Source organism: Callospermophilus lateralis, unplaced genomic scaffold (genome assembly GCF_048772815.1).
Source record: "Callospermophilus lateralis isolate mCalLat2 unplaced genomic scaffold, mCalLat2.hap1 Scaffold_89, whole genome shotgun sequence".
NCBI classification, from domain to species: Eukaryota; Metazoa; Chordata; class Mammalia; order Rodentia; family Sciuridae; genus Callospermophilus; species Callospermophilus lateralis.
Genome location: NW_027517018.1, coordinates 343229 through 361773, shown reverse-complemented (window position 1 = coordinate 361773; position 18545 = coordinate 343229). Strand labels below are relative to the sequence as shown.

The 18545-nt window shown below is 34.5% G+C and overlaps 1 pseudogene; it reads right to left on the bottom strand.

Annotated features, from left to right (window-relative positions):
• Positions 1-4117: 4117 nt before the first annotated feature.
• LOC143390066 (axin interactor, dorsalization-associated protein-like) overlaps positions 4118-18545 on the bottom strand; it is a 35951-nt pseudogene continuing 21523 nt past the window's right edge.

Here is an 18545-nt window from a genome sequence, read left to right as displayed (position 1 = left end):
TAAGGAATACCTTTGTTTTAGTTAATGTAGCATATACAATTGCTAAATGGTTTAGAATGTCATAATTATGAACATTTCTTGTGGAAATGCTTTAAGAACATGTATTTCCAGTATCCTATTTTTAGTGTATTCCAGTTGATAACAGAGAAATGGTGTTTTATAAGCTTGATTTTTCTCTTTAAATATCTGGTCGCAGAGACTGTTACGCTAAAAATGTTTACTCAAAGATCATAAACTTCATTTTCCTTCTTGCTGAAGTTCTTTGAGGTAATAGTTCATAAACAATTGTTTATTAATATTTCCCAAGTGTCTGTTGATTCATTGGATCGTCATGAGACTTTGTGCCATTGGGGAAGCATGTAAACTCACTCTCAGAACTGAAGATGGTGACTTGGCAGCATATTTCCTGTTGCTCACTGTTAAGGAGGCTGGACCTTGGTCAACTGTGGACTTATACAGAGGAATTTCTTTTACTTGTGAGAAGTCTTGTGGCTCTATTTTTGTAGCACATTCATGTACTTTTTTCTAACCACTGTCCATGTGAGAATGGTTTTCTGAGAATGAGTTTACATTAGTAGCAAGAGTTGTTTGACCTGAAGTTCTACTGCTTTTGCCAGTATTGCATTAAAACAGTAAAATATAGGGTGGTATGTTGTGTCTATAAAAAATAAGGAAATTTCTTTTAAAAAAAATGTGCACACACACTCTTCTCTTTCCCATACCTTGCCACTGATTTTCAAGGAATATGATAAAAAAATTAGAAAAGTATAATCCTCTAAGAATGAATGAAACCCTAAGGCTTATAATGTCCTTAATCAGCAACTATGGGCTGAATTAAATTCTTTTTTTTTTACAGATATTCAAATATATTTTATTTAAAAATCAATTAAAGCAAGTCCTGAATCTGTAACTACTGTCTTTAAAACAATGTTCCTACGAACTAGCTCTCCAGAGCTGTAATTTAAATTACAGCAATTTTAACAGTACTTTTTAAGAGGTTTAAGATTTAAATAAAATTATAAAAGCCTGGTACTTTTGTTTACTGCTAGACCATATTCTTCCATTCTTTAAAGTTCTAGAAAGTAATAGGATTGTTGGAACCTAGAACATATCATTGTTCTTTTTATGTCCCCTAAGTATTCTCAAAATAGGGGCAAAAGCTTCAGTGTGAAACAAAATCTCTGTGAAACAAAATCTCTAAACTACTGAAGATGACTCAGAATCAAAAAGAATTTGAGTCCGTTAGGAAGAATTCAATCTACATAGCTTCCATTTAATATCAGAAGCAGCAGCTGTGTGTAAGAGAAAAACCATATAATACCTTATGCCATTTTTAGCCATGTAAAATAAAATTTAAGTCACAAACACCAATTTTGAATGTATCTTTCAACCTCTACAGGACACATGGCAATGCTGAAGTTACTATAACTTCTAATTTTAAAATAGCATTTAAATAAAGGTGATGTCAGCTAGGAAGATAGATTTTCAAGGAAAGGCAGATTTATTTTTTTATTCAAAGCAACAGTAGTTTTCCCTCTAAAGCCTTTTTTGTATTTATTCTATTAGTAAGCTATAATGCGTTCTACGTAGTTTATCTGAGCAGTTCTGAGCCCACCCATAATTTCCTCTCCTTACATCCATCTGATTGTACCACTTCTGTAGCAAAGCCCAAGGTAGCTGCCCATATACCGGTTGTGAGAGAATACTGTCCCTTGATTCAATTATACTTTTGTATCTCAAAAGTTTTAGAAGTCCTCTCCAGCAAATTGTGTTTGAGTTTAGTTACTAAAATCATTTCATTTGTGAAGCAGTAGTGTTTCAACCTGAAAGTATTACTGCTATAGTTGTAATTATTGTCCAGTGACTCATCCCCTCCCACACTAGAAAGTAAATTTAAACAACTAATTTGTGAGATACAGATTGTTTTGTGTTAATTGCTTCAAGATAAAACCACCTTTTTTGGCAGGGGATGTTTGGTCATTCAGGTCTGAATTAAAGCTAAGCTAATGACAATATTCAATTTAAGTTTGTTTAATGCTGATGAAAGACATTCATACTAAGCATCCTCTTTTTTTTCATATAACCCCATTCTTTGGTGGCAGCTGGGGTTGTGGCTCAGTGGTAGAGTACTTGCCTAGCACAGGCAAGGCCCTGGGTTTAATCCTCAGCATCACATAAATAAATAGAGGTTAAAAAAAGCATTCTTATGTGAAGGATGCTAAATGTTTCTTCATATAAATTATCACTTTGAGGGGCTGGGGTTGCGTGTGAGGCACTGGGTTTGATCCTCAGCACCACATATAAATATAAAGGTACTGTGTCCATCTACAACCAAAAAAAAGTTTTTTTTTTTTAATTATCACTTTGATATACATGTTTTATAGTCTATGAAAAAACAGAAAGAACAATGTATCAGTTTTGCTACATTTTAATAGTAGATTTTAAGGGAGCAACTTCAACATCAGTAACATCAAACAAAAAGGTACTGAGTACTCCACAGGGTACAGAGTGCTGCCAAGCACCTTGGAAAGTTTACATGACATGGAACAAGATGAGGCCCTTCTCTTGAGAAGTTTACAGTCTGGAAATTTTGACTACTCAGCGTTTCAGTTGAGTGAACATTTTATTAAGGCAAATTCTTCATTTCCTAGAACTACTGTAGACTGAACTATTTTTGCACTTGTGAAATTAACCCAATCCAGATGAAAGAAAAGACTAAATTTGGTTGAGAATTCTTTCAGGCTCATATAGTTTTATTAACATTCATCTAGTAAACAAAATTGACCTAACAGACAACTGAAAAATTAAAGACTAGATCACTTGAAGTACAAGGGCTAAAATTACTGTTATTCATTTTAAAAAGCAAACAGATGGTATGATTAGGGTTTACACTAGTTTAAAAATAGGCCAAGTATTGCATTCCCTTCATGCATTGTTCATTTAAAATAGTGAATATTAAAATACATGGGTTCTACATGTAACCCACAAAAAAGCTCCTCACAAATCTTTATGTTCTGTGTATCAAATATCCACCTTGTGTACTATGAAAGTTTTATTTATGTCTCATCATTAAGTTAAAAGTAATGTAAATGGTGAAATTATAATAGGCAAATGACCTGCATATTTTCATATGAATGTCAATATATCTAAATAGGAAATAAATGGCAGTTGTATCTACCTATATTAAAAAATAGAATATCTTTCCAGATTTTGCATACTCATCACTTTATAAAGACAAGGTATGCAGGTTTTAAGGTTTCACAATCAGTTGTCAGAAAAACAGCAGTTGTTCCTGCAGTATCTCATTAGCATCTGACTCAATTATTTTTAGATGACATGATTTAAACCCACCGAAAAATTTGTAATTATTCTGAGAGAGATGGTTTTAATGTTAACCCTATAATCATTAATGTTAACCCTAGAAACAGTAGCAATGTGATGTAGAACAACTAATCAACATGACTAAAAATATGCTCACTTTCAGAAAAACAATCTGGTCATCTGGAAAAAAATCACAGATACAATCTGGGGGGCACTCCCATATAAGATATTGATCTGGTCAAGGCACACTATTTCTAAGTAGAACTATCAGATGATGGTGAATTTAGGCCAGCTCTAAGGAACAGCCTATAAGACAGACCATAACTGATCCAATTTCCTTTCAAAGCAATCTGGTACTATCCTACCCAATTCAATTCAAAAGTGTGAAGTTAATTCAAATCAAAAGACCATATTGGAGCAAAAGTGAGCAAAGGTGTAAACTCTAGCATATTCTTATTGCTGTATTTTAAAGTTTGAAGATGAGCATACCTACCACAGCAGTATTGTTCCAGGAAGCAGGGGAGGAACAGTGGTAAATTAGGAAAAAGACTATTAATTGCACAATTAATAGAAAAGTAAAAACATGTTTCAAAATCTACAATAAACCTTGTATCCAAAGGAGTCATAACAATGAGGTGCTGGACTTTAGTTCTGTGGTACAGCTTTGCAAAGGACTCACTGGCCTATAGGTACGGCTCACTTCCTGCCTCCTGAAGGATGAATATGCTACCCAGAGCTATGATGGTTTCTACTGAGTGGAAAAATTCACAGAAATTCCACATTACTCATGTCAGAATCATTCCTTGTGCAAAGTTTGATGTAGATGAAGATAAAGTGGTTTCTTGGTCAATAACTGCAATTTCTTTCTTTTAAAGTCAGTGGGTTTCTTGTATCTGTAACCACAATAGAAAGATGATTGTTTAAAATACTTTGATGATTGATTTACTCCAATGTTACATTCTAGATAAGAGGGACTAAGAAGAAACATGAACTAGTAACCATTAGTACAGTATGAATCCTATATGTATATCACTTACAGTTCTATTACAATTGGCCCAGGTTTAATCTCATCCATCTCCATGAAAGCAAAACACTTGGTGCTGGTAAACCTTTTTTAGGCTTGTAGTGTTTGAATTCAAAGAAGATAGCTGCACCTAAGGAATTAAAACAAACCACATAAGCCAGAGACCACACATTTCTTATGTGTCACCAGAAGCCTATGATTTTACAAAGTAACATGTGTCAAACAGTCTGATGACACAACTGTTGATAACTCACTGTGGCTGTCACTCCAAGCTCATCTACCATGTCTGAGTGACATTTCTCCATATCATTTAATTCTACAAAGTACAACAAAATTGTATAGCAAGAATGTAAGTTATGTACACAGGTAGAATCATAAACTACCAAAGAATATAAAATATTAAATACCACAAGAAAAACAGAAGTTACTTAAGTATCAGCAGTACCTATAAAAATGGTTTCAATAAGCACCTATATTAGAATAGAAATTTAAAAGAGTTCCTTTGATATTTTATTTCTCTCCCTCCTGAAACCACCATGCCCAGATTGTCCTTTCCATATTCTTACAAACTAACTGCCAGTTATAGTATCTTTTTACCCGAAGCATCTTATTGAAAGAAAAAAAATAATTCCTTAACTGTTAGAAAGTAATCATTAGGTTCCTAAAAGGACTTAAGGTAATTATTAGAGAACCTGCTTCCTTAACTCTGTATTATGAGAAATACTTCCCTGTCAAATAATATTTAACCACATTATTACACAACTAGATAATGCAACTGCTAATTCTCATAATTAAAAAAAAATGTTGATTTGACTTTCTTTAAGTCAATATTCATAACTATGTGACATAAGATCTTGTTTTAAGTACACTATCAACACAAACCCAGATAAGTACTGTCCTTAAGAAGTCCTTAAGAAGTCAGTAACTGATAATTACAAACCTTTGGTTAATTTTTCAATATGCTTCTGGAGCTCAATGTCCACATTAAAATGAACATATGTATCTTCTTTTCTTGAAGCCACAGGAGTATCTTGCACAGGAGTTAAATCTATGCCATTCAGATCTGGAGAAACAATTTTCTGGGTTTTAAAATCTCAGTTTAATCAAATTCAACATGGACTCATTTAATAACTCCTCAGTGTTTATGTGTTATTCATTTATGTGTCTCAAAAAGCTCAAAAACAATTTAGTACATTTAATAATTAAAAAATATTTACATAAAAATATTTCAGTTTAACATATGCAAAGGTAACATAACATTTACAACATCATTAAATATTTTTGTGTTTTAAGTATACTTTCTGAATGAGTATGCAGTTTTACAAATGGTCTATCAAACAATGTAAATATTTTCCAGTATACTATATATTTGATAACTAGTAACATCGGAATTTAAAAGTGTACCAGTATTAGTGCTGTGGATTAGGTTCTTTAAATAAATCTTTTTCTTTGTGGTCATATTTTTCTTTTAATTAGCACTAATGAACCCATGGATCTGACTTTATTTCTGCAATTGATAAAAGTTCCTCCATTTAATTTCAGCACCGATCTGTTCCTTTGGTGCAAAACTACAGATTAAAATAAGCCATTTGTACTAACTATAGTTATTTCTGTAAAATGGTATCATTTATTCCTTAATCACATCTTCATCCCACGGGATTGCTCTCAGGGCATGGATGTTATGGACGCACCCTACTTCCCTGTCCCCTGATTTTCATCTGCCTCTGTAGGACTCACCTATGTAGATACCTCAGTAGCACAGGAAGAAGAGGGGCTGAAGCAGGAGAGATGGGAAAACAGGACATGGGGCTTTGTGTAGAAAACTACACACCCATGGAAGGTGAGGAGTGCTATTGTTAATCTACATCCTGAAGGCTGTAGCTGCTGTTAAGGACAATGTGTATGTTTAGTCCGCACGTTAGCTGGAATCTGAAGAGCAAAAATCTATACAAACTCAAAAGCAAGTAGGAAATATATTTTGTAAGTCTTTCAGAACTATGTTCTGTTATGATCTCTTCTAGGATTTTGCCTCATTATAGAATGCATTAAAGTAAGTTGTCACATATACAAGACCATCCCCTGTCAAAAACTTTGTCCCATATGAGAAAAAACATAATGCAATTTGCCAGTTATTTACCCTTTACACTAACTGTAATATAGGGATCAATGCACTGTCCAGGGTCTTTCAGACCAATTTTCTCAATCCTGATAGTGAGTAATGTCATTCCTGGTTCTGATGGCAACCTTGGTAATAAAGTACCTGGAAACAGAGAAACCTCAATAAAAGATAGCTCCACCAATATTTCAGAGTAAATACTTTGACAAACAGAAGATATAGCCTACCTCTTAAGAACTAGCTAGGCATTATGTATTTTTATGTCCAAAATTCATGAACATCTGATTTATACTTTTTTAGAAAAATATTTAATTTTACACATAATATATCTGCATTTCCCAACCATACAATCACCTTTAAGCAGAAATAATAATTTCTATAATAATAGTGTATAGTATGTACAATAAAAGTTTGTTAAAAACATCACTTGAGGAAGCCCAATTATACATAATAGTATAATATGCTCACATAATATTTATATTCCATATGTACTTCTATATTATACTCAGCATCTTAATATGAAGTGGTAGAACAAAGACAAGAAAAGCTTTTAAAATACTTGTTATTCTGTTCTAAAGTCTGAGACATTTAATATCAGAGTTGATCAATACATTCTTTTCTTTAGTTACTCCTAATAAAGAATAATTTACAATTTGATATTTATGTTTTAATTTAACTATATAGTCTAACTTCTATTCTTCATTCTATTTTGTATGATTTATTCTAAGAAAGTAGTAATATACAGACTGCCATATAAAAGGGCCATTTGTATAACTGAACATTTTCCCCAAAACCAAGTAAAATTTTTAAAACTAAAACCCACCCAGAACAACATGACAACATTCACCCACCAAGAACATATGAAGGAAGAAATCAACTGTTCAGTATGTTCCCTTTTTTGAAACTACCAGTAGAGAACAGATGCAAATAAGCTGATTTTAATCAAGTATGTATACAGAACCTCAAAATACATTTAACAAAAGATTTTGGTTGATGGTTTTCAAGTTTCTATTCATCAATGTGTTATGCTATTTTTAATGATGAGTTATTTGAAATACATGAAGCAATCAACACACTATATTTGAAAATACACATTTGATTGATGGCAAATGTGGCTTGAGGAAATTTTGGGAGGTGATGGGAATGTTCTGAACTTGTATAGTGGTGACAGATGCAAAACTCTATAGAGGTGTCAAAAATCAATGAATTTTATTGTTACAGAAGGGAAATGTTATGATATACAAATTATACCTCAACAATGCTGTTAAAAATGTATTACTTTCTAATTTAAACAAATATGAAGACAATACAGACAAATGCAAGAATGGGAAGGCCTGGAGGCTGCATTCCACTGTTGCATTAACAAACCTAAATGGGCTCAGGCTGATATCATTAAATATATACATAATACCTTTTTTATGCATCTTCTTTGATTGACAAATGAGGGTACTTTTAGAAGAGGGGCTTGTACCTGGACATCTGGGATGAACTTCAGAGAGCTAAGAAACACCTCTGAAATTTTATGAAAAATGTGAATATGTATACATTGATATTTATATACATACATATTCACATGTATGTATATCATATATGAATTTTTCTGCAGAAAAGTTCATTCTATTATGTAGTACATGGCTGTATAAATATGCTACAGTTTATGTACAAATTCTTGTGTTGATAGATATTTGAATTACTCCAAGTGTTTGGATATAGTTAACAAGGCTATTATAAATACTCTTCTGAACATCTTCTGGTGCCCATAAGCACCCATTTCTGAAACAGAGGAATCACTAAGTCACCTGGCATGTTACCTCTGCTGGGAGCCATCAGCCAACTAGGTATGACAATTTCCTTGCCAGCTACTCCCATGCTGTCTAGTGGAAGGACTCCTGAAAGGTGACCTTGCTCAAGGACCAGGGTGGATCCGTGTTTAGGGTGTCCCCGGTTTAGCATAATAGGAGATTAGAGTGTTCCCCCTTTAGAATAGGGCATATCCTGCTGCCTGAGTTCCTCTTGAGTTCTTAGGGTCAGACAGTATATTTGGGAGACAGAAGCCCAGTGGAGTGGTGGATTTGGGCAGAGAACCTGGATTCCCCCAGAACGTGTTTGTAGATGGCCGGTGTGAGTTCGGGAATAAAGAATTGCTATTTGAATATACAAGCTGTGTGGTGGCTCGTGATTTTGTGCCCAGCCAGAGACTGCAGCAACCTCCATACCTACTATGTAATGACAATCCATTTCCCAAGGTGGTTGTGCCAATTTTTATTCCTAGCCCAAGTGCAGTAGTGTTCTCATTGCTCCACTTCCTCATTAGGTACTGTTTTCTCAGATTCTTCATGTTAGCCAATTTTGGTATAAAGAGATCAATCATTTTAATTTGCATTCCTCTGAAGATTAATAAGGTTGAGCACCTTTTCAAATAAATCAAATAAATGATTTCCTCTTTCTGAAGTGTGTTCAAATATTTTGCTCGATTTTTTATTGAGATGTCTATCTTATTGAGCTGTAGGAGGTCTCTATTATTTTGCTGGACAAATGTTTTACAAATAGCTTCTTAGTTTTCTTTTATAAAGACTTTTTGTTGAAGTAGAGCATATACATTTTAAAATGTACAAATTGTTAGCACAGTTTGCTGAACTTTCACAAAGTGAATACACCTGTATAACTAGCATCAGATCTAGGAAAGATATGATCAGCCTCCTGGGAGTGTCCTTCCCCACACCCTATCCAATGCACTCTTCCAAAAGATAGCAACCGTTGCTAACTTCTAACACCAAGTATTAGTTTTGAATATTAAGAATGACTTTTGTCTTCCATGGTGTCTTCTGATTATGATAAATACTTACTGCTAGTAATATCAAATTTCTTAATATCTTCCTTTACAATCAGTGCTTTTTATGTTATATTTAAGAAAACTTACCCCACTCCAAAATCATAAAGGTATTATCTTGAAAGCATTTTATTGTTTTGCCATTCACACTTAATTCTTTTTTTTTTAAGAAAGAGTGAGAGAGAGTGAGAGATTGGGAGAGAGAGAGAGAGTTTTAATATTTATTTTTTAGTATTTGGCGGACACAACATCTTTGTCTGTATGTGGCGCTGAGGATCGAACCCGGGCCACACGCATGCCAGGCGAGCATGCTAATGCTTGAGCCACATTCCCAGCCCCACACACTTAATTCTATATGTCACACAGAATTATTGTCTATGGTGTATAGTAGGAGCTTTAATTTCATTCAATTTCACATAAATACTCAATTGTCTCAGCACTACTTATTAAAAAGACTGACATTTTCCACCACTGATCTGCAGTCCCACCTCAATCATAAATCATGTGGCAATCACTTTCTGAGTTTTCTGTCTTACCGAACTGTTTATCCTCTTATCACTAATACAGTATCTTAATTCTATAGCTGTATAAAAGGTCCAGGAACTGCAATAAAAATTCAGATGAGTTTCAGAAATAGTCTATCTATATAAATTGCTTCTTCTAATTTATGAACTAGTATATATCTTTACATTTTAAAAATCATAACATTTATTTAATAGAACTTTATTTGACCTAAAAGCCTTCAGAAATAAAGACCTACAGATCCAGGGAAAACTCCTGTTTTTTTGTTTATGTTCCATGAAGAATGGACGGCCATGTAGAAATGACTGGAAAGGGGGTGTGAGCTAATGGTAAAAGGCTGCCAGGATCCTAGCAAGCCCTGTCTGGTCAGATTCTTCTTGGCCTCTCTGTATAGCCTTCTTTCCTTCTGGACCTAAGGCAGGTCCTGTCTGAAATGAGGGTTTTTAAGGGAGGGGGTAAGGGAGGGTAAGGGGACAGGAAGGGAATAGCAGGGAGGGTAGAGGAGAGAGAGAGAGAGAGAGAGAGGGAGAGAGAGAGAGAGAGAGAGAGAGAGAGAGAGAGAGAGAGAGAGAGCTTTCTAGGTTTTATGAGAGAAGGCTTTGGGAGAGAAGGGTGAAGGACAGGAGGGCAGGAGGAGGGCAGAGGCTTTGCTGCCTAGGTTGCTTTCGGGATTCCAATCTCCTTCAGTTAGAAGTTCTCAGCAGGCCAAAACCCCACCCTTTGGGCTATCATATTCTGATCTGACCCTGCCCACCTTTCCCCTCTCCCTCCCTCTTCCTCCCTTTCTCCTTTTAAGAAAGGAATGTGTAGATCTTTCCATATTCTAAGATCTTATTTGATTTCTCTGTTTAGGGTTCTGTAGTTTTCATTGTATAGATCTTTGACTTCTTTCGTTGATTCTCAAGTATCTTATTTTTTTTGAGGTTATTGTAAATGGGGCAGTTTTCCTCATTTCCTTCTCAGAGGCTTTGTCACTGATATACAGAAATGCCTTTGATTTATGGGTGTTGATTTATATCCTGCTCCTTTGCTGAATTCATTTACTATTTCTGGAAAGATCTACCTCACTCTTGGGATAGGCAGAATTAATATTATCAAAATGACCATACTACCAAAAGCACTATATAGATTTAATGCAATTCCAAACAAAATCTCAATGGCATTCCTCATAAAAATAGAAAAAGCAATCATGAAATTCATCTGGAAAAATAAGAGACCAAGAATAGCTAAAGAAATCCTTAGCAAGAAGAGTGAAGCAGGGAGTATCGGTATATGAGACCTTAAACTATACTACAGAGCAATAGTAACAAAAACAGCATGGTATTGGCACTAAAACATACTGGTAGACCAATGGTACAGAATAGAGGACACAGAGACTAACCCACAAAATTACAATCAGCTTATTTTAGAAAAAGGTGTCAAAAACATGCACTGGAGAAAAGGTAGCATTTTCAACAAATGGTGCTGGGAAAACTGGAAATCCATATGCAACAAAATGAAATTAAACTCATAACTCTCACCATGCACAAAACTTAACTTAAAATGGATCAAGGACCTAGGAATTAAGCCAGAGACTCTGTGTCTAACAGAAGAAAAAGGTAGGCCCTAATCTTCATCATATGGGTTAGGCCTCAACTTCCTTAATAAGACTCCTATGGCACAAGAATTAAAACCAGGAATCAATAAATGGGATGGATTCAAACTAAAAAGATTTTTCTCAGCAAAAGAAACAATCTGTGAGGTGAACAGAGAGCCTACATCCTGGGACAAAATCTTTACCCCTCACACATCAGATAGAGCACTAATCTCTAGGGTATATAAAGAACTCAAAAAGCTAAGCACTGAAAAAACAAGTAACCCAATCAAAAAATGGGCCAAGGACTTGAACAAACACTTCTCAGAAGAGGATATACAATCAATCAACAAATATATGAAAAAATTTTCAACATCTCTAGCAATCAGAGAAATGCAAATCAAAACTAAGATACAACTCTAATCGGAATGGCAGCTATTATGAAGACAAACAACAATAAGTGTTGGCAAGAATGTGGGGAAAAAGGTACACTCATACATTGCTGGTGGGACTGCAAATTGGTGTAGCCAATCTGGAAAGCAGTATGGAGATTCTTTGGAAATCTGGGAATGGAACCACCATTTGACCGAGCTATTGCTCTCCTTGGACTATACTCAAAGGACTTAAAAACAACATACTACAGGGACACAGCCACATCAATGTTTATAGCAGCACTATTCACAATAGCTAAACTGTGGAGCCAACCTACATGCCCTTCAGTGGATGAATGGATTTTTAAAAATGTGGCATATATACACAATGAACTTTTTAAAAAGAGAATAAAATCATGGCATTTGCAGGTAAATGGATGGCATTGGAGAAGATAATGCTAAGTGAAGTTAGCCAATCCCCAAAAAACAAATGCCAAATGTTTTCTCTGATATAAGGAGGCTGACTCATAATAGGGTAGGGAGGAGGAACATGGGATGAATAGATGGATTCTAGATAGGGAAGAGGGGAGTGAGGGAAAGGGAGGAGGCAGGGGATTAGCCTCCTAATGAATGTGGAATGAATGTGATGGACATCATTATCCAAAGTACATGTCTGAAGACACAAATTGGCTGTCAACCTACTTTATATACAAACAGAGATATGAAAAATTGTGGTATATATGTGTAATAAGAATTGTAATGCAAAAAAAAAAAACCAAGTACATGTATAACGTGAATTGGCGTGAATATGCTTTATACAAAGATATAAAAAATTGTGCTCTATATGTGTAATAAGAATTGTAATACACTCCATTGTCCTGTATTTTAAAAAAAATAAAATCAATAAAAGAAAAAGAAGGGAATGGGTAGTGGGTAGGGAAAAACTGTGGAATGAACCCAAACTAACTTTCCAATGCACATATGTGAATATACTATAATGAAACTCATCACTTTGAATATCTATAAGATACTAATTTTAAAAAATGTAAATAAATAGATCAGTAAAGTGGATCAAAGGGAACAGTGGGAGGGAGGATGGGGAGGGTGAAGGGACTGAATTGGAGCAAATTATATTCCATGCATTTATAATTAGTCCAAATAAATCTAATGTCAAGAATAACTATTATGAACAAATGAAAAAAAGAATAATGACTTCACTGCTTTTATAAAATGCATTCTCATAAACAATTCAATCAAGAGAAATGAAAAAAGTAAAAGAGAACGTACAATTCAACATCTCACCAACCATAACAATTATTAAGTCACTCTTCCATCTTTTTCCCTAATTTCAAGATTACTCCAGTTTCCTTTTCCTTTTGATATTCTTTTCTTTCTTTCAACAAAGGTTTATTTTCTACCTAAAATTCATATATTTCTTTTGTTGAATTTATAATAAGGTCCTTGATATTATTTAATACTACTATATATATTATAATAGTTCATTTTCTAACAACTATTACTTGTTTGAGATAGAATTGATTTGTCTGTACAGATTTTATATCCAGAAACCGCATTATCTTATTAATGAGTTATGAATAGGTTTTTTTGCATATTCTCTATATATTCATAAATATGCAAATAAAGAACATCCCCCCTTTTATATTTCATTTTTCTTATCCTAGTGCAGTAGCTAGGGCTTCCAAAACAATTCTGATGAAAAGAAGTAATAGACACTCTTGTTTTGTTCAAATTCATCATTAAATGATTTTGGGTTGTAAATGTCATGTAGCCATGTTTTATCAAGTTAAGGATGTTTTTCTGTTCTTTGCCAAGAATGGTTTAAAATCAAGGCTGTATTTCAAACTTAACTGAGAACTTTTTCTGCATTGTTGACAACATTATGAAATCTTTCCCCTTAATCTGCTAATGTGAACTACCTTGATAAATTCTGCTAATAATATATTTTTAAAAATCACTCATTAGTTCATGGAGATTTTCTGAATTATTTTCTACACCATCCTATGTATCATAGTTTATTCAGTCAATCTTCATATGGCTACATTATTTCTAACTTTTTATCATTATAAAAAACACCTCAACAGAGAATCTGGTATATATGCAAGTGTTTCCCACTCTTTTTCCTGCATTTTGCGGGTGCACCTTCAGAGTAAATTCTCAGGAATGGGATTGCTAAGGCAAAAATATGTACTTATATGTTGTTAGAGAATGCTCAATTTCCCTCCAAAGGAACTCTACCATTTTTCTATTCCCACCAGTGATTAATAAGTACCTATTTCCCCTAAGACTCACCAACAGTAGCTTTAATTTAGGTTTTTTATTAAAAATAAAGTTGAGTATCTTTTTATATGTTTAACGGGTATTTTTAAATGTGTGTGTGTGTGTGTATGTGTGTGTGTGTGTGTGTGCGTGTGTGTGTGTGTGTTCGCACGTGCGCACACTCGCTCATGTTGTCTGTTCCTCTCATGTATTCTGCTTTGGTTATTACAATTAAAATTTTTCTTTATATATTATGAATGTTGGGTTGGGATGTAGCTCAGTGGCAAAGTGTCTGCCTTGCATTTGCAAAATCCTGGATTCGATGCCTAGTTCCAAAAAAGACAAAAAAAAGAACCCACCCTACCCCACCCCCCCAAACCCCCAAGAATGTTACCTCTTTTATGTCTTACCTCTTTACTACCCTTTTTTTGACAGTCAAAAGACGATTGCTTTACAACTTTCAAAGTCTTTTTGATGTTAAGATTATTTTTTTTCCAAGTTGATATTAAACTTGTTGTTACTTTGGGGTGAGTCAATTTTATAACCTGTCATCATCTAGATCTTTCAGTTGAAATGGTAGGGCTGATGCTACATTCCTTAACAACAATCTTTTTGCCTGAGATTACACAGTAAGTTTAATGTAATCATTATGCTTCAAATAATTTAATATGGAGGCAGTGATTGCAAGTCTGAATTTCTTGTTTAATTCAAGGTAGAATGTCAAACATTGTGCTCCATGATGAAGGAAGCTGACTGTAATTAAGATCATAGATTACATAGAAAGGTGCCTATTTAAGGTGTTTCAGAATGGTCTATGATGTGCTCTCTCTCTGCATGGTCAACTCCTACATACTCAGTGAGTCCTAAATCTGGCTAGATTTATTGAACTCCCTCAGCCCTTCTTTTTGCCAACCTATGACATTGGTGCACATCTCTAATTATAATCATGTGCTTTTGGCTCTGTCTTGCTGACTACACAATAAGCATCCTGAAAGGTGTGGGAACTGTTCCTTTTGTAGTATGCACAAGGAATAAACAGATCTTTATTGAAGAAATATTTTATTGAATGAATGACTGAATTTCCAGTTCTAGAGGTTATCATGCTTTAGTAAACAAATGGCTAGAGAATCTATATCAATGAGTGAAGAAATAATAAACATAAAAGAAGATCAAATACTAAAATAATACCATACCATCTATAGCTCCCAGGTAAGATGAAAAAGGTTGCATGCTTTTGCATCAAAGATAAAACCATGATAGTTGTAAATTGAGCCAATGCATTAAAAGGAGGATTTATAAGTGAAGAATTAACATATCCAATTTCATAGGGTAATATGAGAACAAGTCAAGTACATTCATAAAATCTGAAGACTAACAAGGATAAGAAAGAAATCACTACACACAATCCAGTGTAAACTGTGCTATTCCAGCTAAATCATGTGCTCTCAGATCTAGAACAGAGATCAGAAGAAATGTTCTTCCACATGGAATTGCTATGTAAATAAGAAATAGCTAACACTTGTGAGTATTTGTGATGTGCCACGTACTGTCCTAATCCTCTCATCTAATCCTCACAACAATAGTTTAGTTCTATTTTTCAGAGGTGAAAAGTGAGGCATAGAAAAACAAATTATCCATAATCACACAGTAGTTTGGCTACAGAGTCCATGCTTTTAACCATCATGTCCCATTTTAACATCTTTATTTTAATTGTCCCTAAAGCCTTAAAAGGAACTGCAGGAGAACCTCCCCATCTCAAGCTTCTGCAAAGTTCCTTTTGCCATGTAACCTAACAGTCACAGGTTCCCAGGATTAGAATATAGACATTTTTGTGAGGCCACTATTTATGCCTTATACTTTTAAATATGGAAAACTCTAAATGGCTACAGCTGTCCAAACCAAGTTTTCAATAACATCCCAGGAATGTTATTGAGCTGTCACTAAGAACTCCAAGTAAGGGAGTGATTAAAAAAGAGTAACATTTGAACTTTGTACACTGGGCAATGCACATTCACAGGAATGGACAGAGACTGAGTAGCCCAGATAGCAATATGATAGGTCTTTAACACTCAAATAGCAGTGAGCAGCAGGACTGTGTTCATTTGGTTAATTCCACTTTCAGTTTTTACTGCAAGACAAAGAAAGCCATTGGTAGCTGGTGAGCCCCAAGTTGTACTGAACACAGAAAGCACGTCTTTTTCTGACTTATCTGCCCCAACCACCTCTTATGCACCAACCAGAGCAAGCATGCTCTCACTGGTGTCAAAAAGAGTTGGAAGAAATTACTCAATTCAGTGGGAGTTTTTGTGAGAGGAAGATTCTAAGCCTAAACCTAAAGACAACTCTGATAAAGTAATGACAATGAATTAGAAGGTTTGGAACCATTTCACCACATTACTGTAATAGGGGACACCAAAAAGTTCATTTTGTTGATGGAAACTATTTATTAACAGGTAGTACTTGGGTAAAAACTCAAGTTGCTCTATTTCATTGTGCTTCATCTGTGGAAAACAATTTATGAAGGTAGCTATGGATCCCCCAAATGGCTGTTTGTTAAACACAGACGAGTTCACTCAAGAATGTTTTAAAAACTGTGTAAAAGCGCCTGACCTAGCCAAGAATGTTACAGCCACTTCCACTGTGGAGAGGAAAGGGAATTGTGCAAGTAAGGCCTCTGCCTCTGCTGGGCACCCCACAGCACTGACACAGACCAAACAATGAAGCACCACTCTACCTGCAACAGGTACAGAAAAACAATGGGAGAGCATCTGAAGCCCCCCACCCCCCGACCGCAACTTCTTTGTTCCAAGAGAATGCTGAGACAAATGAAGGTCTGAGTATCAAGTAGGATGGCCTCACATTCAATAGTCTCTCTGTAGCCATAGAGATCATGGAGAATCAGACAATGAAAGGACCACCAGCCTGAAGATGAATCTGGAGTGACATGGATATGAAGGTCAGTGGGATTCTTAAGACCCTGTCCTCACATGCAGAAGGGGAAGTCATTTTTTTCTTTCAACTTTTTATTTTTGCTTTTTAAAAATTGCTATTGTTTATATCTCATATCATACCATAAGGACAATTTCTAGTCCAAAATTGAAAATGGCATGACAGTCTTTGTCCAAAATAGTACATTATTGTCTAGGTCAGAACATTAAAAGAGGAAAATTACCAAAGATTATATTTTTTTAAAACACTGATTTGAGTTTGCTTATTGAGTAATTTCATTTGCTTGGCTTTTTACATAATATTGTACAAATGTTTGTCACAGGCATTTACTTCAATAAGAGGTGAGCCAGTGTTAATTTTGCCTTGGTGCTTGGTGAATTAAATGTCATGAATAAGAAGTACAAAATTTTTATCCATACTTTTAGGACAGAGATGTACCTGATATCTAAAATGTAAACTAAGCATTATCATATGTATATGATTATATATGTCTTCTTTGTTTTAGATTTATCATACTTGTAATTAAATTCAGATGTCTGATACTACCAATTCAAAGTCTGTCACACACTTTTTTTAAGTGCACATTTCTTTGTAATTTTAAAATGCAATAAAAAGGATATATATAAAATAATATTTTCTAATATTTTGGGATAATTTTAACATAATTTAAAATAATGGTATTGTCAAATCATTATTTGGTCATAACATTTTGTAGATGGCACAAAACATGAAATGGGTCTTAAAAATCTAGCAAGAGAAAAATTTTGCAATTTGTACTGCACATCTGCAATTTGTACACACATAAAAATTGTGTGAAAATATGAAAACACATGCACAATTTCTTTTGGGTGGTAACTGATTAGTAGTTGAGGAACTGCTCCAACCTTTCAAAATAAAGAGTAAAATCATAAGAAGTTTGTTCACTTTGAAATTACATTAAAAGTTTGATAAAAATCTTAGGGGTCATTAGCTTCAAATAATAATATTTCTAAGTCTGTCAAAAATTATACCTGATTAAAGTTGTTTGTATATAGGTTATATGAGTATGTTCTTGTTTTTATTTTCTTTATTTACTGGTACTAGAAATATGTATTTTTCTGTGTTCAGAAATATGTGATTTGGATAATGGCTGAATTCTTAAGTGTCACCATCATATCTGGAAAAAAATAATAAATACTCTCACAAAACCTACGATTAATCAGTGGGTATATGTTTCATACACAGATGCTATTTAGCATGCAAGGAAGAGTTACTACAGGTGCTGGGTTAAAAATTTGAGTGGCCAGAGCACTTTCAAGAAAAAGCAGGCCAGATGTTGCTTAGAGCCTTGATGAAGAGCCTACTCAATAGACATTTCCTATGAACCAATTTCTGCAAAGCTCTGGAGAAAACCTTTTTTGAATTCAAGTGACAAGATTCATGGATTAAAAAAAAAAAACTGAGCCAGACATAGTGGTGCATGCCTGTAATCCCAGCAACTTGGCAAGTTAAGGCAGGAGAGGCCAGCTGGGCAACTTAGCAAAATCCTGGTTTCAAACTAAAAAAATAAATCAAAGAGCTGG